At 38.9% G+C, this 27235-nt stretch overlaps 1 protein-coding gene and 1 long non-coding RNA gene across 10 annotated transcripts in view; one reads left to right on the top strand and one right to left on the bottom strand.

Annotated features, from left to right (window-relative positions):
* Window positions 1-2356: 2356 nt before the first annotated feature.
* On the bottom strand, window positions 2357-5277 carry LOC123331944. Its single transcript, XR_006548756.1, has 2 exons — window positions 4893-5277; window positions 2357-2480 (listed from the first exon to the last, which is right to left on the bottom strand). It is a non-coding gene; the product is annotated as an uncharacterized LOC123331944 (long non-coding RNA).
* ACSL4 (acyl-CoA synthetase long chain family member 4) overlaps window positions 4469-27235 on the top strand; it is a 78810-nt gene continuing 56043 nt past the window's right edge. For 5 of the 9 annotated variants that reach the window (XM_025276473.3, XM_025276471.3, XM_044937189.2 and 2 more), the window contains exon 1: window positions 4469-4600. The gene's annotated coding sequence lies outside the window, so the exon portion shown is untranslated. Of the gene's footprint in view, window positions 4601-14019; window positions 14133-27235 lie in introns of those variants that run through there. The other 4 variants (XM_025276472.3, XM_044937190.2, XM_025276474.3 and 1 more) reach the window with 2 other exon arrangements.

The raw sequence follows: 27235 nt of genomic DNA on the forward strand, positions 1-27235 counted from the left end.
TTTCTTGCTTCTTGGTTTATGCTTGCCATAAACCAGACATTTTATGATCATGATTTCATTTAGCCCTCCTTCAGAAAAGCCTGTGGTACCATAATGAATGTGGTATCATTATTATCCTTGACTTACAGATGAGCAGGCTGATGCTCAGAAGAGGTTATGTAACTTGTCTAGGGGGTCCAAGTCCAAAGCCCATGGTTTCTCTCCTGCTCCTCCGACTATGTGACCTCCTGACTCCAGTAGTCAATGATTCCCAGTAAAGGACATTAAACAAACAAACAAAAAAAAACATTTGTTTAGTTATTTTTGCCTGTGCTGGTCTTCATTGCTGTATGGGTTTTTCTCTAGTTGCAGCGAGTTGGGGCGGGGGGTGGCTATTCTTTGTGGTGCGTGGGCTTCTCGTTGCAGTGGCTTCTCTTGTTGCAGAGCATGGGCTCTAGGGCACATAGGCTTCAGTAGTTGTGGCTCCTGGGCTCTAGAGCACAGACAATAGTTGTGGCGCATGGGGTTTAGTCGCTGTGTGGCATGTGAGATCCTGCAGGACCAGAGATCAAAACTGTGCCTCCTGCATTGGCAGGCAGATTATTTACCACTGAGCCACCAGGGAAACCCCGAGTAAAGGAAAACCTGGACTCATCTTTTAAGAATGGGTAAAGAAATCAAATCTTCTTGCATGTGAAAAGGAAAGGAAAATAAAGATTTAAAGCAAGTTAAGATATTGATGACCTTTTGTACACACTGCTATATTCAAAATGGATAACCAACAAGGAACTACTGTACAGCACACAGAACTCTACTCAATGTTATGTGGCAGCCTAAATGGGAGGAGGGTTTAGGGGAGAATGGATACATGTATATGTATGGCTGAGTCCCTACACTGTTTACCTGAAATGACCACAATATTGTTAATTGGCTATACCCCAATACAAAATGAAAAGTTTAAACTTTGAAGAAGTAAATAAAATAAAAAGGAAAATTCTAAAAAAAGAAAAAGATATTGATGACCTTTCCTCTAACATTACTAGGCTAGAATCACTACAGAAAATGGGCAAACTATACAAAAGGTACCTTTTTGCAGATTTGAGGACTACCACTGCACATTCAATTTGCCTCTGGCCTTATGGATAAACATAAATATTTTGTTCCTTTCTTCTTTCTTTTTGGGAAGGTTGCAAAAGTAATTTGTGAGGATACTGCAGAGGATCTTATCTAGAGGGGACAGAATTCGTTTTTAAGAAGACAGAGTTAATGAGAGACACAGAAGTTAAATTTCATTAAAACCCTGCTGGTATTTGGTTTGGACTGCATGATCTTTACAGATGAATTTGGGAAGAATTGGGTCTTTACTGAGTTTTCCCATCCAGATGAGTTCAATATCTTTCCATTTGTTTTGTCTTTTCAATTAGTTTAAAAGCCAGTGGAATGTACTAAAGTGATAAGAAATTGTGGTCTGAAAAGATAAAAGAGTTGTTTCTCAAAAAATGACATTAAATCTAGCTACAATGGCAATGGTCATTTTTGAAAGGATTAGCTTAGGTTATTATTTATGTTCACAGTTAGATCAGCTTCTGTTTAGGTTTCTGATTTCACCAGTTGTTTCAGACACGCCACTGAAGACAATATTTGGCTTGGTTATTGGGTCTAAAAAAAATAAGGTCTCATGAATGACAAAGCATAACATCACTTGGCTATGCAAATATTATTATAAAGTCCTGCTGCTTGTAGTGAGACCAAAAAGGAAATTATTATTTTACAAACATGTGAAGTATGTTTAACATGCAAAGGCTTGTTACACAGTCAATGAAGAACAGTTGTTTTCTGCCCTTCCATAAATAACTAATGCCAAGAGCAGCCTGGCTATCTGTTTCAGCTTCTTGTTACAGAAGAGTAAAATGGGCAAGGTCTAAATATCAGTACCTGCTAACAGAGCTGTCCTGTAAGTTCTGTTTGCCTTCAGTTTAATTTCCATGCTTTCAGTGCTTTTTATGTTGCATGTTGAATCTGTCAATTGCACTGTACATTTTACTAACTTTTTTCCATGTTCATATGTTTCTTTCTTCTGTTTCTAATTGGACTGGTTGTCCTGCGTAAAACTTATTACTTAGGAAGCCTGATGTAGTGCAAGCACCCTGGTCTAGGAATCATAATTGTGATGGGAAATCCAGGCTCTGCTACTGGTTAGTTGTATGTCTAGACAAGTCGTTTAACCTGCATCTGTTTCTCTATCTGTAAAATAGGGATAATAATCCCACGTCTTCCAAACTAGTAAACAATGATGCAAATGTTCTCTCTAAAATGTCAGACAGGTGGCTTGGGGGATGTTTTGCTTCTGGGTAGTACACTTCTAGAGGGTTTCTGATGACAAGAAATTAAGCAGTTTATTTTGACCTTGAAAAAGTGAAAAAAGCAGCTAGAAACAGCGTGGATACACTTGGTTTCCTTTTTGGAGATCCTTCTATCCTCTTCGTCCTGAGTATGGTTAACTAGAAAGGAAAAGGTGAGAAAAGGCAGATGATAAAGGTAGCCATAACTGTTAGCATGAATGACTAGCATGTGATAAAGATCTTGAAAAATACAACTAGTTTCTTGGTCTGATAAATATCTCTATATATCTGTATTTACAGACATGCTTATACATAGGTAGGTATATGCACAGATTCATACATACAAACAAAAACTGATAGCTTCAGGCTCTTTCCTTTACACCTTCTAAAGCTGGAGGAACTTTAGCAACCTGTGCTCAGTGTTCAGAAAAAATTACCCAACTGAAAAATTCTGGGCTAAATGCCTGCTAGTAAAGGAAACTGACAAAAGTATATACTTTCATTACGAGGTTTTTTTTTTTTTTTTTCATTTTGGTCTGATTTATGTGGTCTACTGGGTCTGTTCTCTGTGTTTTCATTCCATCACTAGACACTAAGTTTGTTGAAGGCAGGGATGATCATTTGTTTGATTTCGTTTGTGTTTACTGTACTTGACAGTCCTCTGTATGCTGTTGGTGCCCAGTGAATTTTATAGATGACAAATGATTACTTATTTCTGGTATTACAACAAGATCTCATAAATAAACATGACAATTAAACTTGTTGTTTGAAGTCCTGAACTTTCTAGGTCAGTCTTGAAAAAAGAAGCTATATGACTGCCACAGCAATATTCATAGGCATATTATATATAAGTGGGTGGGCCTGTTGAAAATTGGATGAGTAATCCCACTTCAAAGAAGTAACATATAAAGGCTGCAGCTCTCAGCTCTCCAATTGCGGGCTTCCAACCACCTATAGTGTCACCTGAGATGCTTATTAAAGATTCAAATTTCTCAGTCCCACTCAGATCCAGGTATCCATATTTTAACAAGCACCCCGGAGTTTTCAGATGCATACTAAAGTCTAAGAACAACTCTAGCCTGTAATCTGAGTTGCCCCCCCGCCCCCCGCCACACACACGCAAACACACATGCGTTGTTACCTCCCATAATTATATGGGAAAATGAAAAACAGTGAAATGGCATGTCCATGCCTAGCAAGAAAAGGAAGCTAATTCTCCATTAAACATCAGGGAACTGGAAGAATACTGGCATTTTCTTTCTTTTGGTGATATATTCTTGGCAGTTTGTCGTGGCTTATTTACAATTACGGTCTCTTTTGAAGCCCCAAGACAGTTCGCCAGCATTTTATTTTTAACAGCAGTTTCTTGAATCTCTTGGGAAGATTATTTGTAGGACTGTCTTAGGAGCAACGATTAGGGCCAGTAAGATGTCACAGTGCTGCGGTGACATTTCCTTATCGGTTGTGAGCTCTTTTTTGCCACGACACCATCGTAGAAACACAAGGCATAAAGTGAAAACCCTGCATTATTGTGATATTTCATAAGTGGGGATGGCTGTATGGGGTCTTAACGCAGTGAGAGGCGCGATAGAGATGCGTTAGGTGGGGCTTGGAGGGGCAGGATGTCTTAGGCAAAGAACGTTAAGATTCCTCTCTAAAGAGTGGTGAAGTCCGAAGATGAGTATCTTGAAAGGGCAGCTGGAATATGACCCGAGGGGAACTTTCATTCTAGGGTGGAGTTCCTGGGAAAGCGAGCGCAGGTACGGGCGTGGGCCCATGGGGTAGCTCGCGGAAATCAGATAAGCGCCGGAACCTCCCCAAAACAAGCTCCATCACCAGGCGGCGGGTGCGGGAGCTGGACCCTAAGGCAAGCCCGCGAGGAGCCGTTAGCCAACTCGGTTCCCCCGCACTTCCCCCCGCCCCCCGCGTTCTAACGGCCCTCGCCGCCCCTCCTTTTCGGCTGACGTCGGGGGAGCGGAGGCGGGAGCGTGGGTGGGCTGAGCGGGCCGTCGCCCGCGATTCGGCCGGCTGTGCCACACCACCGCGCGCCCCCGCTCCGCCCGCCCCTCCGGGCGCGTCTTTTCCGGGCCCGCGCGGCGCTGCGCCTCGCCCCGCCTCTGTTGGCCCTCCGGGTGCGCGCGCGCTGCTGCGGCTTTTTCTCCGGCGTCCGCGGCGCGCCCCTCCTCATCCCAGCGCTAGCGGGCACGCGGCTCCTTTCCGCCGGCTTCTGGAGTGCCGAGTCCCCGCCGGCTGCGAACACGCCACAGGCAGCGCCTCGGGTAAGTAGCCGTAACCGGAGAGGCTCCGGCCCCAGCACCCCTACCCCGTTGCTATGTCCCAGGCCCCCCGCTCTGGCCGCACCACCGTCCCACACCTGAGCCCAGAGGACGTGGGGCGGGGGGGTGGGGGGACGTTCCTGTTCCCGAAATCCGTTCGCTTTCTTCTAGAGCCTGGGCGATTTACCCGCCTGCTTCCTCCGGGGCTGGGAAGATTTCCCGAGATGCCGGCATCATCTCCATTGCTGAGGTGTGGGGTCTTCGAGACCCTGGTCTGCCTCTTCATGCTACTCACCGCCTCCTCGAGGGCCAAAAGCTCTTCCTGATCGGGGTGCTAGGCTTTGCCATGACCTTTCCCCAGTGAGCACACCAGGGACTCGCCAGACCTCCAAACGACCTTTAGGACGCCCCCGGACCTCAACTCCATTTTGTCCGTTTCAAGTCGCTCTATATCTGAAAGCCTGGGACTCTTTCTGGCTCTAGAAGCATCCGCCCTTCGAATTTGAAGGATGCCCTAGCTTCCGATATCCTCTTAGCTTCCTATCTTTAGGTAGGTTAGAAAATGACTAGTTTCTAGCAGAAGCATGCTCTTATTTTTTCCTGTCCTACCTATCTACATCCCTGCCCTCCGTGGGTGCTGTATATTTAGCATCAGCTTTATTCACTTCCTCTTCCTCTCATTCGAGTGCCCTACAGAAAGAACTGTGGTCGATGTCTATAGCCCAGAGAAAAATCGAGGAGAATATGATTCACTGCCTAACCACCATTAAGGGGTTACATATTTTAAATAAGACGTCATTTCTCCTCTTCACTCCAGCATCTCCTCTTTCAAAGGCATTTTTTTCCACCCTCTTGAAATGACTTTGCTCTAATCGCTCTTTTCACGTTAAAAGAATCAATCATCGCTCTAAGAAACAACGGCGAAATGGCATTTAAATGAGTCCCTCTGAAAAAGTAAGCAGTCTGCTCTATTGGTTAATGGTTTAATCAACGCCTCAGTTAGCTCATTTACAAAATTGAGGGTGTTGAACGAAGGTTCCTTCTAGTATTTTGATTTTAAGACCTGTGAATTCATGCTTAGTATTGTAACGTGTTGCAGCGTAAGGGAGATTTAACCTGATGAAATCCACGTTTCCCAGTAGTTGCTTGTCACATTAGGTTTTATATTACTTATAAGTACTTATATTACTTATATATTTTATATTATAACAAATCCTTTTAATTGCTCTTGATGCATAAGTTTGTAGGGAGATATCCAATGTCTGTACTGTCAATGAGCGTATCTGTTAAGATTTGCATAGTGTGAGGCCTCTTCCTTGAATTATAAAATAGCTCATCTTTTAGATTGAAAAGAAGTGTGAAACACCTAAAACTCCTGTAAGAATTAACACCCTTTCTGCCATTTTGGCAGAGGATGAAACACTGAACTGTTATTCTTCTCCCAACGTAGAATAAAATACCTTATTGTTCTGATAGAAGTAATTTGACACCTAAAAATCCACAGAAGGTGTAATGCAACAATGAACATCTTGAATAAATTGAATTTTTCCCCCTAAAGCACCGATTTTAAAAATAAGTGATTCAGAAGAACATTTTTGAGTGTTTTGGGTAGGGGCAGGATGGGTGGAGAAAGAAGAGGCTTGCCCAATTCCGTGGGAAGAGAAATGAATTGGGACTCTGGAGAGGCTGACGTGCAGTTACAGTGGTAGCTAAATGTATAACCTTGAACAAGTCACTTTACCTCACTTCATTTTTGCATCTGTATAAGGGTCTTGATGTTGTCAGAATAATCTGCATGCTGCTGCTGCTGCTACATCGCTTCAGTCGTGTCCGACTCTATGAGACCCCATAGATGGCAGCCCACCAGGCTCCACCGTCCCTGGGATTCTCCAGGCAAGAACACTGGAGTGGGCTGCCATTGCCTTCTCCAGTGCATGAAAGTGAAAAGTGAAAGTGAAGATACTCAGATGTGTCTGCCTCTTAGCGACCCCATGGACTGCAGCCCACCAGGCTCCTCCATCCATGGGATTCTCCAGGCAAGAATACTGGAGTGGGTTGCCATTGCCTTCTCCAATAATCTGCATAAGTCCCCTAATTTGACAATACATATCTATCACAGTTTGCATTAAGGCTGTGCCGTAAATCATTAGTTAAGTCCTTAGTTATTTAGAACATTTTTCTCAAAGATCTGCTTATACTAGTTCTAATCTATATATCCATAATTCTTAATTCATCCATATCAAATGATTTACTCTATGTGAAAGTCTATATATTGGGAAGCATTCTACAAAAGTCAGGTATTGTTCACTTCTGCTTGCAAGTGAAGGGTGTGCATACCACACTTTATTTTTCTTTAAAGGTTCAAGGCTTTTAAGAAATGTGTATGGGAATGTATACAGGCTGCCTTGTAACTGTAATTGGCTAGGCAACTTGAAAAGAATATGCAAGCACCTCATTCATTCATTCATTTGTTCCTTCTTTCAACTTATCTCATTCCTCCATCTGTCATTTATTTTGTGCCATAGGCCTCTAGGGTATGATGGTTGAGAAGACAATCCTTTGCCTCCAAGTTTTAATTTTATAGTCCGGGATGGAGGCGATGGTGGTGAGAGTTGTGGAGAGATAGTTTTATGTGCCAGTTTATTTTTATTAACAACAGTCAAATCAGGGACATAAAATCCTGGGGAAGTTAAGGCTCCACAGGGGAGGAGGAGATAATTGTGTTAATTGTAGCCTGTAGACTCTCTTCTTCGTGTTCCTTTTTTTTTTTTTCTTTCCATTCCTTGACTTTCAATTACTGAGACTTTAGCAAAAATGAAAGATTTGTTTTTTTCACTCCTGCCGTTGACTGGTTTTATATATTCCTTTCATTTGTTTCTCTTTTAGCTGTTTAAGATAGTTATACATTCTCATACAATTGTAAAAAACAATAGCCTTTAATTTTCTTAGTGGTAACATCTGGCATAACTGTAGCATAATATCACAAGGAGATTGAAGCAGGTACAATCCATCCACCTGATTCAAAGATCTCCAGTTTTACATGCACTCACTTGCGTGTGTGTACTTAGTTCTATGGGCTTCTCTATAGGCAATATATATAAGCAATATATAGTAGCAATATATAGTGGTAAAGAATCCGCCTGCCAATGCAGGAGACATGGGTTTGATCCCTGGGTCAGGAAGATCCTCTGGAGAAGGAGATAGCAACCCACTCCAGTATTCTTCCCTGGAAAATCCCATGGACAGAGGAGCCTGGCCAGCTACAGTCCATGGGGTTGCAAAAGAGTTGGGTACAACTTAGCGACTAAACAACAGCAGTTTGTCTCTGTGCAGTGTTAGCACATGTAACCACCACCACAGCCAAGATACAGAACAGTTCCATCACCCCAAAGGTCTCTGATGTCCTTTTATAGCCATCTCACTCCCTCCCTGAGCCCCTGGCAACCCCTAATGTGTTTTCTTTGCCTGATTGGTGTTTTTTCACTCAGTGTAATTGTGTGGAGATTCTTGCAGGGAATATATCTTGTATCAATAGTTCTTTTCATTCTTGAGTCATATTCCACGCTATGGATGTATTATAGTTTAATCATTCACCCATTGAAGGATATCTGGTTCTTTCTTGTACTTTGTAACCCGTTATGAATAAAGCTCCTATGAACAGTTATGTACTGGTTTTTGTATGAATGTAAATTTTCATTTCTCTAGGATAATTGCCCAAGAGTGCAACTGATGCTTGTATTGGTGTTTAGTCTCATAAGGAACTGCCGAACTGCTTTCCAGAGTGACTGTGCTATTTTATATTCCCTCAGCAATGCATGAATGGTTCTCATCTTTGCCAGCACTTGGAGTTGTTACTATTTTTTATTTTTAGCCATTCCGATAGATATATATATACAGTGATATCTTGTCATAGTTTTAATTTGCATTTCCCTAATGGCTATGATGTTGGACATCTTTTCATGTGCTTATCTGCTCTCTCTGTATTTTCATCAGTGAAATGTATATTCATGTCTTTTCTCCATTCTCTAGTTGGATTTTTTTTTTTTACTGTTCTGAGAGTTCTTTATATAATTCTCAATACTAGTGCTTTGTGGGCCACGTGGTTTGCAAATATCTTCTCCCAGCCTGCAGCTTGCATTTTTGTCCTCTTCATAGGCAAGTTTCACAGAATAAAAGTCTTTAATTTTGATGAGGTCCAGTTTGTCAGTTTTCCCTCTTATGGATAGTGTGACGGAATCTTATATACCTTTGTTATTTAATTTTATTCCTTGCTGTTCTATATAACATCCAGTATTTCTGTAAGCAGTGTGAACGTGTTTTTTTCTTTGCGCATTCCTGGAGCTCAGATGTATTCTTCAAACAAGTGACCTTGATGGCTTAGAGTGTGAATCCATACTTATACATATTCTCACTGGATTAAAATGGCTGCCATCCTTTTGTGCCTTAAAACTATAATTTCTATATTACCAGGCAGTCACCGTAACATTAAAATTAATATTTTAAAATTAAGTATATGCGTCATATGCCAAGGAGATTTTTGGTTTCACTTTCTAATTTTAAAATATTTTGGCAAAACTGTGTAGTTTCTAATCAACATTTCTGGTAAGTAATCCAAAGAAAAAAATTTGAGTTCTCATTTAAATGTACTTTGAAAGTCTGCTTCTGCATTTTGAGTAGTAAAGTTGGAAATATGATGATAGATTTAGTAGGCTTGTTCTGCTCAGAATAATGAATCGAATGTTGAATTTGTCTGTCTAGACTGTATGTTTTTCTTTTATAGTAGCTACTTAATGTTCATTTTAATTATCTTTGAAAATAAGCATTAGTTTTAAGGTAGCTTACAAGTGTTATTTTGAAAAATATATGTGCTCCTGTTTGAGAAGAACTTACAGGAAAAGCTTCGTGATTGATTTTTAAGAGTATTCATTTCTGTAAGGGGGCACTTAAATTATTAATTGTCCCTTCAGTGTCACAATATTTGCTCAATAAATTTATAGCCAAGATAGTGGATTCCTAGTTGGAAGAGATCAATCATTGGTGTGAGACAATGGTGGGTAAAGTACTGCTTGTGACGAAATCCTGCCCACCACCTGTTTTTGTAAATACGTTTCTGTTGGAATTCAGGCACATCCATTCATTTATGTGTTGTTTGGCTGCATTCAAAATACAGTGTCAGAGTTGAAACAGAGAATTTAACAGCCCTGAAAGTCAATTTACTCTCTGGTCCTTTACACAAAAAGTTTGCCCAGAGATAAAGCAACCTTATAATAAATTATTGAGTGTCTATGCTTTAAAAGAAATTTAACAAATGTTACCTTGACTTTTAGTACCTTTTAGGTATATTTCCATGTGGAAATTGTGGTTTGGAAGAGTGTATTCATTTTCTTTATTGTGTCCAAAGGCACTGATCTAGGGGCAGCATTAAGGAATGGATGGAGAGTTGGAAAAGTTGATTTTGTTGTTTTTGTCAAAGTGTGGGCTATTTCAGTGTGAATGTCAGTTTGCAAGTTTGGTAACTGGTGAGATGCAGAAGGAGGCCTACCTAGCCGCCATATCCTTTGGAGATTCTGTTGTGTGCCAGAGTGGTAATGACAGCCAGGTATGGCAGTTCGTTGCTCCTCCTCCCAAAGCTACTGTGATCTTTAAATACATAGTAGTTTGAGCCTGTCAAGCTGAACTTAAGACTGTTGGTTTATTATTTTGTGTGCACAGCTTCCTTTTGTAAGTTAGAAGTTCATACTTTAGTTCTTTTAAATGCCCCACCTACAAGTAAGGTTGAAAATGGAAACTGAGTTTGGACTGTTTCACTGTATATTTGGAAAGAGATGGGTCCCTGCATCGCATCATACTCCAAAATAAGTTAAAGATGTATTTTTTTAAAATATATGTATATATTTTAAAAACTTCTGGAAGGCACAACACACCATAACAAAGTTGAAAAGTCATATGACAGACTGGAGGAAAATAATTTCTATATATGCCATGGGAGCTTTTACTGACTTCCACTTAACTGACCCACCATATTAAATGTTATTCGTTTGTTTTGTAAAACACACTATGAACTGAACACTTGCTATTAGTAGATCGGTATCTGGTACGCCAGGCTTGTGAACCCACCAGTACAACAGATGCTTTTATTACTGAATTATTATGAATTAAAATAATTAAATTAAAAATATTAATTATTATTTTATTATGAATTACTGTGCTTGTTCTTGTTTTTGTAAATATAAAATTTATTTTCGTATAACTTGATACAATCTAAGTAGTGAGGAATTGAAGTTCTTACTGAAAATTTACATATGAAATGATATGATGTCTGGGATTTGCTTCAAATTATATAGGAGTTGAGGTGCAGAGTGCATAGAGATGTGAAAGAAATAAAATTCAGCAAATACAGATGATAGTTGAAGTTGGGGGATAGGTGTATTGTAACAAAACAAATGGTATATTATGAAATGAGTTGATCAAAGCAAGTTGTAAGTGTATAACTAGGTGTGTGTAAGACAATGATAAAGGATTTGTATAAAATATATATATAAATCTGAAAGGTTCTCCACTAATAGTTCCTTACAGGTATCTTTTAAGTTCTTTGAAGTTCTGCATTATCTAAGAATTCAGTTTAAATTTCTTTACAGTCAGTGGGCCTGGAGTTAAAGAAAGGTTTTGGCCTTCTGGCCCTTTATCAAAAACTTGATGAATGCGTGTACATTTACCACTGATAAAATGAAGATAAAATGAAATGTTTGTCATGAGCATATTTTTTTTATGATTGTCCACCTTAGTTGACTTTTAATTAGCTAATTGTGTTCCAAATAAAACTGGGTTAAAAGGTTTCTACTGTATAATATCTATGCTATGTAAAGAGCTCCTCCAGATCAATAAGTAAAAGGTACCTGTTAGAAAAAGTGGCAGAGGGTTGTGAATTGGCCTTTACAAAAAAAGAAAAGAAATTGAAATAATGATTCAAAAAGAAAAGATGCTCAAATTCACTCTAGTAATTAGGAAAATGAAAACCATTTTTTTACCAAATACATTGGCAAAAACTGTAATATCCACTTTTAGAAAGGAATGGGCACTGTCATACACTTTAATGAGAGTGTGAATTGTGTAGCTTTTTGATAGAGTGCCAAAATCCTCTCATTTTTAAATGTGCATATATTTTTGACCCAGTAATTCTGTAGAAAGCTATTCTGGGTAAATATCTGCACATTTGTATAAAAATAAATACAAGATTTCAAAGCAATGAAGCTTGGTAACAGTGAAAACTTGGCAGCAACCTAAATGTCCATCAGAAGGGGAATGACTTAAATAATAACATGCTGTTCTGTGGAATAATATGAAGCTATTAAAGGAAAGAAATCCCTTAGACCTATATAAATGGACATGGGAGTTCCAAAATATGTTGTTAAAGGGTGGAGGGAATTACATAGCACTCCATATACCATGATTCCACCTATCTAAAAAAGACAAAACCTTGCCATGCATATGGATAATACAAAGAGGTGTGACTGATAGGCACCATGCATGGTTATCTCTAGGGCAAAAGGGAGTGGTGTTAGAGGAAGGCATTATAGAGATACTTATACTTTTTACCCTGTACAATTCTATAATGCATTTTAATATATGATTACCCTTTTGATAATAATTTTACAGATTCTTCATATGCAACATTACACATTGAAGGATATTTAACAATGCAGTTTCTTCATTGTGCTTTATACAGTAACATCGTGCTAGAAATGGGGTGAATGCCTTGTATTTAGAGAGTACTTAGTACTTTAACAAAGGAAGAACATTATTTTTAAAACTATTTGTATTTTCTGAATGTTCTGCACTGAAAATATAAGTATAAAAAAAGAATAAAAGCGCCATAATGCCATATCCAGGGAGATCTGTTGTCATCTTCTGGGCACACGTTTGTGTACATACATGTATGGACACTTGCATGCACACACACATGCATGTGTGCAAACATATGTATCTTTCTACAAAAGAAGGATTCTTAGTGTACATGCTGATTTGTAACTTGCTTCCTTTAACTGGACTCTATACAGTGAGCATCTTTCATGATTGATAACTGTGAATAAGTGAAAAAGACATACTAGTGGGAAAAAGAACAGCCATGTGCCAGGTAAACATAGTGTTTCACTTAAAATAACTGATTTCTGGGACAAACTACAATCTTCAAGCAAAGTCATGGCCACCAAAAGTAAATAACCAAGGAATGAAAAAATTCTCAATGTTAAACCAGTTCAGTTCTGTTTTGAATTTATGCATGTTGTTTAAGTTGTAGTTACTAGTAATGATATATAAGTACAGTATATTAAAAGGTCATTAGGGATCTTTTAGGATGGGGTTTGGTTTTAATGAAGGTTTTAAAACCGAGCTTGAACAGTTATTTTGGTTCAAAGAAAAACCAACCACTCTGACTAATTTTTGGTGAATGTGTGGGCGTAGTTGTTCTCTTTCACAGCTTATAAAAGTAAAGAAAATCTGGGTGTCTGTGGCAACATGCATCTTTGTCTATGGTATCTCAGTCTACAGTAAAATTGAACATTACGAGAAATGTGTTGCAGGGCCAAGTTTGATTTGTATAGTATGTATTCTGCTCATATGTCATCGAGAAGCATTTATTAAGCACATCTGCCATAGGCTCATTATAACCACTTCTGAGTTTATACTGTGAGATTTAGAGGTGAAAATACTTTATGATGAATTCAATAGAGTATTTAATAAAAGAATATTCTACCTTGTAGACAGTGGTGTTAATGTGACGGCCCAGTGTAGCTGCTCATATTTTCGTTATGGTGATTGAAATAGCATCCCCATTCTCCAAGGCCTTTCTGGAATTGATTTTGCAGCAACAGGATTTTTTTTTTCATAGGCACTGTGAAGTTAGAAGATTTTATAGGGGAGTAAAAATCTTATGGACAGAGGAGCCTGGCAGCGACAGTCCATGGGGTCGCAGAGTCAGACACGACTGAGCCACTAAGCATGCACGCAGAATAGAGTTTTCCCATTTCTCACTTGAGTAATGACAGGTGCGTGCAAGATGAGACTATTAACAGAGGTATTTGAAACATTTATGGGGGCTTCTAGAGATTGTTAGGAAGTTAAGGCAGTGGAAGGCATGGTGAAATACCTGTTTTCTCTTAGGTATTCTGTTTATTACCTTCAACATGTGCCTGAAGCATTCTAATACTGTTAAAAAAAGAAATGACAGGGTTTTGGAGGACCACTCCCCTGGGGGTACCCAGGTGATGTCATAAAAAAAAAGGTCTGCAAAAATGGGCAGAGCTGCTCCCTATGAAATGGTGATCATTCGTTTTTCTCAGAATATATTAGTCATTTCTGCTTTTCAAATAAACTGAAAGCTGAAAACTTCCCACAGACAGGAAACAGGAACTTGGTTGAATGAGCTTAAAGTTCAGTTATGGCTTTGGAAACAGAAGAGAAGACACAGCTAGCACTAAGTATCTCATGGGATGCATCCGAGTAAAAGGTGCTCTGTTCTCCATGACTGCTGAAGATGGTAAGTTGAGAAGTAACTTAAAAGAATAGTTGAAAAACCGTAACTTGACTCAGGGGTGGAACTGAGCAGAACTAGCCATAAATAACTGTCAGATGAATATGTTTCAGACAAATAAAGTAGAAAAGAGAAAAGCAGGCCGGGATAATGGTATTCTTATACTTGGAACCACAGAAACCTTCGGGGTTTGGTCAATTGCAGGTTAGTCTAGAATGGTTTAAAGCCTTTGGTAAAATATTTGGGATTTCTCTGTGCATTTCCTTACAGAAGTAGGTTAGAATATCTGTGAAGAAAGTGGTTTCCATACTCTGGAAACTAGAAAAGGCAGGGTTCAGGCTCACTGTTTGGTGAATTATAGCGACCTGCAGATGGGAAAATGTGTAGTGTTTATTTCCCTCAGTAGAAAGAAATGTCAGTATTAGCATATTCATTCAAATATATTTACATGTTATGCATTTTTAAGCAAAATGACTGAACTTGGAAGGATATTATACAACTCAGATTTTCCACCAGAAATTTTGGGATCCCTTTCCTTCGATTTTGTTTTTAGTGTCAAGTGTAAAGGCCAGGATTTTTATGTAGAAGCAAGTTTTTAATTTATGCCCTTATGTACATTAATTTTAATATTCTCTCGATCACCAGGAGATCGTTGAGAATTAAACTGTTAATAAGGGAGTAGCTTTCTTTAGGAAGTATCCCCTCAAATAATTTACTTCTTTACAAGTAACTTTAGAAAAGACAAGTGCAAAATGGAAACCTCCCTGGTGAATCTCCATTCTCTGTTTTTTATTCTTGTTTTGAAATGGAGTTCCCCAACCTCACTATTCCAGTCTTTCTTTTAGGACTGAGTAGAATTGAATCAGGGATGATGATTCTCAACCCCAGAAGTACAAATTGTTGACTGCAGTTGTATAGACACGTGCACTAGTCCTGCTGGCTGACTTGAATCCTAGCTCAGTAGGGTCCATTTGCAGTCACTGTAAGTATAAGGAGTCTGCAAAGGAAGACTGTTCTACCTGGCTGTTGGGAGAAGAATATTCCAGTGCTCAGATAGTTACCTAATCTCTGTCCTATGTCAGCGGTACCCTGCATTTGAGCCATTGTTCTTTGGTTATATGAAATGTTTGTGTGGAGTGATTGGCCTATGATTGCAATGATATACATGTGGTGAAATGGCGGAGTTGTTCCTAACTCAACTTTCAGACCACTGATCTTTTTCTCATAAAGCCCCTAACCCTTAAAGATTGTAGGATGTGTTTTTTTTTTGTTTTGTTTTAACTTCTTGGGGAGGAAGTGTGTTTCCCTGTTGGCCCAGTGGTAAAGAATCTGCCTGCCAGTGCAAGAGACTCCAGTTCGACTGCTGGGTTGGGAAGATCCCCTGGAGGAGGGCATGGCAACTCACTCCAGTATTCTTGCTTGGGAAATCCCATGGATAGAGGAGCCTGGCGGGCTACAGTCCATGGGGTCACAAAAGTCGGACATGACTAAAAAACACAAGGAGGAAGTGCTTCCTATTAATCTTGCTTCTAATTGTCCTCAACTGATGAAGACTGTTGTCCACCGCCCTCTCTGTCTTTGATTGAAGGGTCATGTTGCTTAGGGCATTGCCCACAGGAAAGAGGAGGTGGATGCTATACTAGGGCATGACCAAAGGAGTGGGAGGTGGCTGTGAGCATACAGTCTCTAGCCAGAACGTACCTTGAGTTTTGAAAACTAGGAATCTCAACTCCAGTTTGTAATTTAAAGACATATTTTAGAAACCAGCTGTAGCCTATCAAATCCCTAAACTAAGAAAATATTGAGAAGCCTTGCAGTGTTTAATCTGATGATATCATAGTCCTCAGTGGAAATCTGCAAAATTGAGTCAAAATTCTATTTGTCTTCTTCAAATATGGGATTGTTGTTATGAAACACATATATGTTATTTTAATGACTTTGATGAGATGCACGAAACTCATTTTGATGCAGCTAATTCTGGTTGAAAGAATTACTTTTCAACCTAGACTAGATTTCTTCACTCTTGCATCGTTTCTAGCTATTGTGACACTAAGGTCATTTTATTTGGTCTCTTCTAGATGTCATAACATTTTGTCATGAGATCATGAGAAATGTTTCTTCTGCTTTGAGAGGAGTGATTAGGAATCTGTTTAGGATGGAAAATCTATTCTTAGATTTGTTGCCTCTACTGCTTACCTCGATCTGCTGCATGAAAGAAAATCAATAATGTCTCAAAGCCTCACAGTTACATATTTGAGTTACATAAAATTGTTCTGTGGAATGATCTAAACTTTTAGAATTTGTTTTGAGTTTGGTACTTGGTTGGGTCTGGGGCCGTGTCTTGCTATTGCTTGACCTTAAAAAAATTTTTTTTTCTTTTTTTTTTTTACCAGCACTGCCCCATTGCTGATGAAAGATCAGGATGTTGTCTAGGTGGGCTTGGCACCAGGTGCCAAACCTCAGTACCTTTCTCTTCTATTTTCAGGCATAGCAGCCCTGGAAACCATCAAATTGAGGTGCTGGAAGCATTTTGATAATATCTTTTCTTATTCTTTAAAAATCTGGCCTGTCTCCGTCACACAACCATCAGACCTCAACGTGTGCTTAACGGAGAACGTTTGTTTTCAGAACCGCCTCTGTGTTGACCTTAGTTTTGCTTTTGAAGAAGAGTAAGCAGTGTATTGCCCATGCAGTACATGAGAAAGCAAACCGCTTTTACTGCTCCTCGTATTGTTTGCAGATGTTTGTAGGAGGATTGAATTATAACTTAATTAAAGATGATACATTTTTGCTTAACAATTCACAGAAATAACTGCAAAGGGATGTCTTAAAGGCGGATTACATTATAGATACAGCAGAAATTAATTGCTTTAGAGATAAATGGGTGATTTCTACTAGTAGGAAGTATCAACACTGTTGAAATTGCAGCAAGTTTCTTGGCTGACCTTTTTATGGGGACACATAATAGCCCTTCCTTAAGTAGTGTTCCATTGAGATGGGAAAGACTTCTCCTCTGCTTGGGAGTTCTTAGTACACTGGTGCTTCTTTTTAAATCTGTTTTTTGAAATTTTTGTTTTGGGTCTCATCTGCAGAAATACCTTATTGATGCATTTTCAATACTCAACTAATGAAACTTCCAGGTAACAAAACCTCAGTTGGGTGTGTTTTGCAACGGAACTAACCTATTCCAAATTTTACACTTGCCAGAGTAGTAGTATAACCAGAAAGCTGTAACCTGTTTGTAACAGCTGGGTAGCAGTCTGCAGATGAAATTGATCAAAACCTTTTAGTTTTCTGTTTGTGTACTTCAGCTCTGCATTTTCCTTTCCTTTATTTCTTTTCAGAACCTCACTTTCATCCTTTGGCTTTGCATAATTCTTCTTGCTCCAATATTTAAAGATTAAAAAAATACATTTTGAGTAAGCCAGCTGGTCCCTAAGCAGTAACAGGTATAACTGGATAATTCTAGAGGGTAGCTATTATTATTAGCTTTTTATTAATAAAAGGTAAGATGATCATCTGATTGGGCATATAGGGTTGAGGGTTGACTCATGGGTGACCCTCCTTTCCTGTTACAGGTGTATGTCTGCTCCCTGTGTTAGTCTCATGGCCTCTTTTTTAAAAAAGTTTTTAAAGATTTCTCTGATGTGGATCATTTTAAAAGTCTTTATTGGATTTATTATAATATTGCTTCTGTTTTATGTTGTGGTTTTTTGGCCACAAAGCATGCAGCTCTTAGCTCCTGGATCAGAGATTGAACCTGCACCCCCTGCATTGGAAGGCAGATTCTTAACCACTGGACCACCAGGGAAGTGCCTAGTCTTAGGTCCTCTTAAAATGTTATCTATTGAACACTAAGCTCCAGAAGGAGAGGGCATAGTAAGTGTTCACTGGATTTTTCATGAATGAATGCATGTTCATGTACCTGTAGCTGCCTGCAATTTGACAACTAGAAATACTACAACTAAAAATATTACAAAAGAAAAGGGTTGGGACTTCCCTGGTGGTCCAGTGATTGAGAATCTGCCTGCCAATGCAGGAGACATGGGTTCGGTTTCTGGTCTGAGAAGATCCCACATGCCACAGGGTAACTAAGCTGGTGCACAACAACTACTGAGCCTGCAATCTAGAGCCTTTGAGCCACAACTACTAAAGCCTATGGGCCTAGAGGCTGTAGTCCATGCTCCGCAACAAGAGAGGCCACAGCAGTAAGTGTGCACCACAACTGGAGAGTGGTCCCCACTCACTGTAACTAGAGAAAGCCCAAGTGCAGCAATGAAGATCCAGTGCAGACAAAAAGTAAATACATTTTTTGAATTAAAGGTTGTTACTGGCTGTACTTACTTTTAATTCCTTCCCTCAAATGTTCTTATGGTGGTTGGTCTTCAGCAATGATGATTACAAAATCAAAGAAAATAGAGACTCAGCCATTTATTTCCAGCTTCAGTGAGTCTTTGCCTAATAGGGTAACTTCACTTTCATATTATGAAAGGCAATGCATATGTCGTTAAGTCTTTATAGCTTTTGGTTGTCATCCTAGAAGGCGTACCTTCTTCAAAGCTTCTATCTATGAAAGAAGTTTGATTCCACAATATTATTCTTTAAATGTAGGAATCTTTTTAACCAAATGGATTTTTTCTTCTAGGTTTAAAAGGCGTGATCTTAGTACATGGCTTATTTTTTAAAATAAGTATTTCATGTTGGAATAATGTTAGATTTACAATGAATTTGTGAAGATAGTTCTGATGTTCTGGATATCTTTCCCCCAACTTCCCCTAAGGTTAACATTTTACATAACAGACAGTGGCACAGTACTCTACAGTATAGAATTTGTTTGGATTTCCCTAGTTTTTCTGCCAAAGTCTTTATTTTTCTTTCTGTTCCAGGATCTAAAATTGTTATACATGTTTATTTTAGAAACATGTATGGATAAAAAGACAAAACAAAGTAAGGCTAACCCCCTACCCAGAGACATCTATTGAGGTTTTTAGTATATATCCTTCCATATGTCCCCAAACTTTTTGAATGCCCCTAAAACACTGGGTCTTAGAAAAGACCCTGATGCTGGAAAAGATTGAGGGCAGGAGTTGAAGGGGATGACAGAGGACAAGATGGTTGGATGGCTTCCCGGACTCCATGGCCATGAGTTTGAGCAAACTCCAGGAAATAGTGAAGAACATGGAAGCCTGGCATGCTGCAGTTCACGGGGTCGCAAAGTCAGACACGACTGAGTGACTGAACAACAGCAACAAAACACAAAATGTGTTTTATATACTGTTTTGTAATTGCTTTTTACACTTAATATAGCATTTACTTTTTTGGTGAACATGTTCCCATGTTTGCTGTTTTTTAATATAGTTTAATCTATTCCTTATCCTGAGGGTGTTTTTTGGTTTTTTTTTTTTTTTTTTGGTCATGCTATGTGGCTTGCAGAATCTTAGTTCCCCAGCTAGGAATTGAACACATATCCTCAGCAGTGAAAGCACCAAGTCCTAACCACTGGACTGCCAGCAAATTCCCTATCTTTAGTTATTTTGTTTCAATTTGTTTGTTCAATTAACTCTTCATGATTAAAGAGAAACTATGCATGTATTCTCAACCTTTTTTCCCCAACAAACCTGAGAGATAGGACACTCTTATCAGTAACAGTGGCTCACTAAACCACTGATTCTAAATAGGTGTGTATTTGGTTGAACTGTTTGAAATTGCTATTTTGGGGGGTATGTAACAGTTTTTTGACTATCAGCAATTTTATATGGCTCAACTTAATAGTTTTTTTTTTTTAGTTTTAAAAAAAATCTTTGTATTTTGAAAAATTTCCAGTAAAGATCATGTTTATTTACTAAGACAAAGTATATTCTTTATTTCTACTAAAAGTGGTTTAAGAGGGACTAAAGAAAAACTGCCAAAATCAATTCATGAAAGTTTATTTTAAAATGTGGGATAATACCACCTAATAGTTTTTAAAATAGCTTTCTAAGTCATTCTGATCCCTTTCCTTCCTTATCACTCCACTCAGAATCCCTGGCAACTCCCTCTGAGATTCTCTGCATTTAGAATGATAAGCTGACTATGAAAAATTTCACCAGGTAAAAATGTTGACAAACCACCTTCCAGGTGTCTCTGATAAACAAACATCCTTAAAACCTATGCCTGTGTTAATGATACATGCAGAGAACTTGAAATCTGGTGAATTGCATCTGTCCATCAGTATGCTGAAAATAAACTTGTGAGCATTTAACCTAAGCTCTGGGAGATGCAGGCTAATTGATGGCTCTGCCTCCTGGTTCCATACCTGTATTGAAAAGCCAGGGGCACTTGCGCCACCCAGTGGTTCCTTGTAGACTAGCAGCTGATGTTGCTCTTAATACAGCTGCTGCTGCGGCCAAGTCGCTTCAGTCGTGTCCGACTCTGTGCGACCCCATAGACGGCAGCCCACCAGGCTCCCCCGTACCTGGGATTCTCCAGGCAAGAGTACTGGAGTGGCTTGCTATTGCCTTCTCCGCTCTTAATACTACTTTCACTTTTTTTTTCTTTCCTGTTTTTCTGTGTTCATGGTCTCACCTTCCTTTGCTTCTCTCCATCTGTGCCAATTGCACTAGCAGATTTCATTTAGCCCAGCTGATGAGAATCGGAGCGGTACCCTAACCATATAATTTTGCTGCGATATACTTATAGCAGTAAAGGCTTTGGAATATGAGACATGAAATCATAGATGTAAACATACTGAACAGACTGTTACTTTCTCTGCTTGTGAAATCATTATTCCTACCCAGAATGGCCATAAAATTTGTATTCTACCGGAATGTGGCATGTCTCGTGTTTAATTTCAAACTTCTCAATAGATGAGAGGAAGTATTCTTATACATCTCAGATATGAAGAGGCATACATTTCTGCCTGGAGTGAAAGGTTTAAGTGGGAATTCATTCTTTGGTCTCCTTCCTCTTTAGCATGACTTGTTATTTCAGTCCAGAACTGTTTTGTAAGCATCTACTGTGTACCTGTACTGTGCTGGGTTCTCGGAATTATGGCAGTGATGGGGACAGACATGACTTCTGTCTTTAAAGAGCTTATAGCCCAGCTGGGGAACAGAAACTTGAACACGTTTAGGTGTTGTGCTATATGAGCACTGGGAGGACAAACAGCAGAGGCACCTGACATAAAGTGGGGAGGTCAAGGAAGGCTTTTTAGAAGTGTCATTTAAACTAAGACCTAAAGGAAGCCAAGAAAAGGGAGAAGAGAATGTTCTTGGCAAAGAGAAAAGCATGTGCTAGATGCAGAGGTGAGAGATTAAGCTTGGTGCTTTTGAGAACCTAAAAGAAGTTCATGATGGCTGGAGCTGTGAAATCAGCTCATTTCAGCTTCACAGCAGTCCCAGAAGGTAGGAGTATTATTCCCTCCATTTCAGGGTTGTGGCAAATGAGGCGCAGAGGGTACATAACTTGCCCGAGGTCACTCAACTCTAGTAAGTGGCACCACCAGGAACTGGATCCAGGCCGGCTGGCTGCAGCACGTTGGTTCACAGTTACCCTCATCAGGGTGATGTGTTGTGTGTGCTGGAGCTTCACTGTCCCCCTCCCTTTAGCCTTTGATGGAGCATAGCACCTTATCCTTTTCATCTGTGGTCTTTTTTTTCTTTTTCCTGATGGGCCAAATTAAATAAAATTGTTCTTAGTAAGCTGAATATTAGGCTGTACTGGATACAGCCTCTTCAAAGAACTGAAGCTTATAAATAGGTGAAAAATTCCTTAAGCTTACAACATCTGGGTTAGCCTGGAATGTCTCCTGTTTGCTTTAGTCTTTTATCACTGGGAATCAAATACCTCATTCAATATGCAGCTCTATGGTTGCTAACCTGTATTTTCCAGAAAATCTTAGATGGCAAGTTATAATCGGTTGTATTTTTCAGGAATGAGTATCAGATTTGTATTCCCTGCAAAGTTAGAATTTTTGTTTGCTCAGTCTGTGGGGTCGCAAAGAGTTGGACATGACTGCTTAAGCACAGAGTTGGCTTGGCAATAGGTTAATTGCCAAATTAACCTATTTGATTTAGGTTAATTTAGTGAAAGGGTAAACACAACTTCTTAAATAGGATTATAGTCTTTAAAAGTCATAAGTTAAAAACCTATTTGTAGAGGTATTTTCTTAAAATGGATCTGATTTATCCTTTATGTACTTAATATACAAGTGTATGCTTTGTAAGATGAGGAATTGACTTTAGTTAGAAATTACCAATTAAAATCTAAAACAGTAGATTTTAGAAGTGGGATTATAAATATTTGGTTGTAGATAAAATATTTAAAGTTATCATAATTTGATATTGTTGAAACACTTGGAATAAAAAATCATGTGTGTGTTTAATGGCACAAAGCTGATTATTTCATCTACTTGCCCATTTGTATATGACTGTGGATTCAGTCAGTACTTAGTACTTTCCAGTTGTGGAGGTTGGCTTCTGCTGGGGTAGCCATATATTCTTATCTTGTTCTCTGTGGTACCAGAGTTAGGGTTATTACTGGGCCATTGCTAGGGTTGCCTCTCCCAAAAAAGGAAAAAGGTTGGGCGTGGGGGATGACTCTGATAAGAATTCTGGTAAGAATCTGGGACAACACATGACAACCAGGGAATATACATTAGCAAGCTGAGAAATGTGATTGCCTTTTTTTTCACCAATTCATGTGCGTGTGAGCTTGGTCGCTCAGTTGTGTCCAACTCTTTGTGATCCCATGGAGCCCACCAGGTTCCAGTGTCCATGGAATTTTCCAGGCTAGAATCCTGGAGTAGGTTGCCATTTCTTTCTCCAGGGGATCTCCTGACCCAGGGTTCGAACCCTCATCTCTTGCATTGAAGGCAGATTCTTCACCAGTTCACACAGGGCTCAAATTTGTGAGCTTAGCTTCAGAAGCACTGGCTCAACTCAGTTGAGTTAACCAGCAGCCACAGACTGCTTTCCCTTAACTTTGGAGTAAAAACATTAATTTTCAAGTAAATTAAAAACAATAATTTTCAAGTAAATTGTATATTGCAGTGGGATGTTATGCGTAGCTGCTGTGTGCCTTTTATCATTTTGAGCATTGTGAACTCAGTGCCACTAGGCCCTGTCGAGGTTATTGCAGGACACAGTTGGAGCTGTGTGGGCCTTTACAGGAAATGAGATTACTTAATGATACTTTACTGTTGCCTGAAACATTTTGAAATGAAAACTTTGAGGGAAAGAAATGATTCAACCCTTTCTGCCTCCTACAGCTTTTTGAAGTCAGCTAGTACATATTAATAACCTGATATCACAGTTGATTGGAATGTCTGAAGTAAGACAGTCTTAGGTAAGATGAGATCTTCTAATATTTTGAGCCACTGGTCCCAGAGTTCAGGTTGTAAACAAGTGGGTACTGATGGAGAGTTTACTTCTGAAATCCCCTGCCTGTATCATCCCTCCCATCACCGTGTGGAAAGCAAAGAAAGGATACTCATTTGCTGCCTTTTGCCTGTGATGCTCACCTGGGGGCAGGCAGGCCTCAATTCCCATTAGGGGGCTGATTGATATTAATATTAATATTAATTAATAATATATTAGTATTAATATACTTGGGCTAGCTGAAAAATATTTTCTTTGTGGGGCAGAAGAATGCCAGTATGACTCTTCTCATACCTCTTAAATCTTTTGGCAGTGTCACCTGGCATTTGAGTTCCTGTTTGTTTTAATAGGATAAGTGGGTGGGACTGTGGGCATTAAGGAAATTATTGATATTTCCATCTGTGCAGAACCCCTTGTGATTATCTGGCTTTTTGATATTGTCTATTCACTTGCCAGTGGGCTTCTCTGGTGGCTCAGGTGGTAAAGAATCTGTCTGTAGTGGGGGAGACCTGGGTTCAATCCCTGGGTCAGGAAGACCCCTTGGAGAAGGGAATGGCTACTCTAACTCCAGTATTCTTGCCTGGGAAATCCTGTGGACAGAGGAGCCTGGTAGGCTACAGTGTAGTTACAGCAAGAAAAAAACCCGCTGATTTTATTTTGCTTTATAGATCATATTACATGAGCAAAAGAAGTTTCTTTTACTTTGAGTCTAGTTTAAAAACTGAAGTATCTAATCTTCTCTCTACAATGCAGTTATGTCAGCAGAATAGCATCACTTTACCATGTCAGTAGGGCCAAATACCTTATGGGCCATGTTCATTGTCACTTATCAATACCCACATATAAACATAGACACACACTAGAATTAATTGACACTGGTGCTGTATTTTTTACTTATGTATTGAATGAGAAAAGTAATATGTTCACTGCAGCAGTTTTAGAAAATGTAGGAAAAAATAGGACAAAACTAAAAATCACCTATAATTCTACAATCCAGAGATGAATATTTCAGCTGGTAGCCTGCATATATTTGGTTAAGTTTTATCTTAAACCAATTTCACTTATTAATATCTTGACTGTTTTTTCATATCCTTAAAAATCTTTGACAATACTGCGTTTGATGACTGTAGTGTTAAATCATGAGGATATATCACTGTTTTACCAGTCTCCTTTTGGATATTTGCTGTTGTTTCTAGTTTTCTGTTATTTATATCACAGCAGTGACTATTGTCTATGTTTTTTTGTGCATGTGCATTTCTCTTTCCTTAGACTAGTCCTAGAAGTAGAGAGTGAAATTACTCAGTCATGAGATATGTATGATTTAAAGCTTCTGAATGCCTGTTGCCAAATTACTTTCTATAAAACTTGTACCAATTTATACTTCCATCAATGGGATATAAAGTGCCTTTCTGTATACATTTGGCAACACTGAACAATTTCTTTATTCTTAATCGGCACTACTTTCGATGGAACTCCAGTGCATTTTTTTTTTCAGCAAATAAAAATTATTCCTGGCAGAAATGAAAGTGGTGCTTGCAATATTATGAACAGTAGTACCGCCAGGAACTGGTGGCCCCAGATACTTTGAGAGTCATCAAAACAGGCCATATTTTAGCTCTAAGAGTCTGTATTTCTAAAAATATATTTTCTTTTCTCAGTGGTTTATCAATCTCATCTTTAATGTAGAAGAAAATGCTAATGTTTTTCTCCTAAAATGATTGCTTCATGAGTACTTATTGTTCATTACCTTGGTGCTCTCTGTGTGTTTATTTATTGAGTCATGTCTTTAAAAACAAAATGTAACTTCTGGCAAAAATTACCCAAGCTTTTGGAAAGTTTTGATTGTTACACAGCAGTACTTTCTGGTCAAGATCTCTTAAAGTAACAAATACTTCTTTCAGGCATCATTCAGTTCTTCAGTATTTTAATAAAGGCCTTGTAAATTCAGAATTACCCATGTATCAACACACTGCTTGAGTAAACTTGGAAGGAAGAGATGTGGTAAGTCCAATGTTTGATATTATGCAATCAATTTGTTCAAAACACTCTTTTAAATCAGTATTGGGAGATTGTTGCTCCTGAGCCAAGAAGGCAATGGCACCCCACTCCAGTACTCTTGCCTGGAAAAATCCCATGGATGGAGGAGCCTGGTGGGCTGCAGTCCCTGGGGTTGCTGCGAGTCCAACACCACTGAGCGACTTCACTTTCACTTTTTACTTTCATGCATTGGAGAAGGAAATGGCAACTCACTCCAGTGTTCTTGCCTGGAGAATCCCAGGGACAGCGGAGCCTGGTGGGCTGCCATCTATGGGGTCGCACAGAGTTGGACACGACTGAAGCGACTTAGCAGCAGCAGCAGCAATTTTCAGCTATTAAAACAGTTCTTCCCCAGTGATTGCCTCCTAATAATCAAGCTATATCTTAGGTGGATCTTACAAATAGGATTCTTGATATATGTGACTTTAAAAATTTCTTATTTAAATGCAGTTGTTCTATTGAGAGCATTTAAAGAGAATGTGCCTTTCTGTCTTGATACTGTTAATTTCATCCTAGGTAACCAAAAGGTTAGAAATAGTGTAATTTTTTGCTTTCTAATATTCTAACATTTCATCTTAAGAGTAAAACTAATCAACACTGATTAGAAAGAAAGTCTTACATTATCTGTATAGGGAAGCATATAAGAGGCTTTCCTTATGTTCTAGAAAATAGATCCTCTCTTAGCTCCTGTGATCATTTGGAAGGGGAGGGAAGAGAGTTTCTTTTTAGAGACTAATTACTCTCATTTTAGGGAGAAGGAAATGGCAACCCACTCCAGTATTCTTGCCTGGAGAATCCTGTGGACAGAGGAGCCTGGAGGGCTGCTGTCCATAGGGTCGCACAGAGTCGGACATGACTGAAGTGACTTAGCATGCATGCATGCATTGGAGAAGGAAATGGCAACCCATTCCAGTATTCTTGCCTGGAGAATCCCAGGGAGAGAGGGGCCTTGGTGGGCTGCCGGGTATGGGTCGCACAGAGTCAGACATGACTGAAGCGACTTAGCAACAGCAGCAAACTTTCATTTTAAAGCCTATTTCAGCTCTGGAAGTCTATAACTTTGTAGGTAAGGAATGGTATTTATATGTGTATAGTTTATCTTCCTGTCCTAGGTGAGGTCTGGTACTTATATTGTAGGTAGATACTTGTCATTTTTATACATACACATAATTTACATATGTGTGATATGCAAATTGTATGTGTGCATGTATATATATAAAGCCATGCTAATGATGAAACTGTGTGTGTATATAATTCATATAATTTACCATACTAATTATAAGGGGAAAAGTTATGTAAGAGAATGGGTGATAACAGAATTCTTAACTATAGTTGAAGTATTTCTCTTAATGTTCAAACTAGACTCTGTCTTTGAGCTTGGGTAAAGACAATGGGTAGAGTATAAATAAACATTGCTTCAAAACTGAGAAAATGAAACAAAGAATTTACTGCAGAATACTGCAGATCTAACTACATAAAAAAATATTCATTGTTGTCATGGATATGCAATTTATATATTGTTCTAGCACTGAAAAGAATAATTTCTGACTAACGAGTAAAACAAAGGATTTTCTCTTTGGTTAAAATTGATTATCATTGTATCATTGTTCTAAAATATAGTGGTAGTTTTTTTGTTATAAGTACTTTTCCAAAATATCTGCTGAAGTTGATAATGTAAAAAAAATACTATCTTAAAAATAGTTACTAATGAAGTGA

This window comes from Bubalus bubalis, chromosome X, assembly GCF_019923935.1.
Source record: "Bubalus bubalis isolate 160015118507 breed Murrah chromosome X, NDDB_SH_1, whole genome shotgun sequence".
NCBI lineage: Eukaryota > Metazoa > Chordata > Mammalia > Artiodactyla > Bovidae > Bubalus > Bubalus bubalis.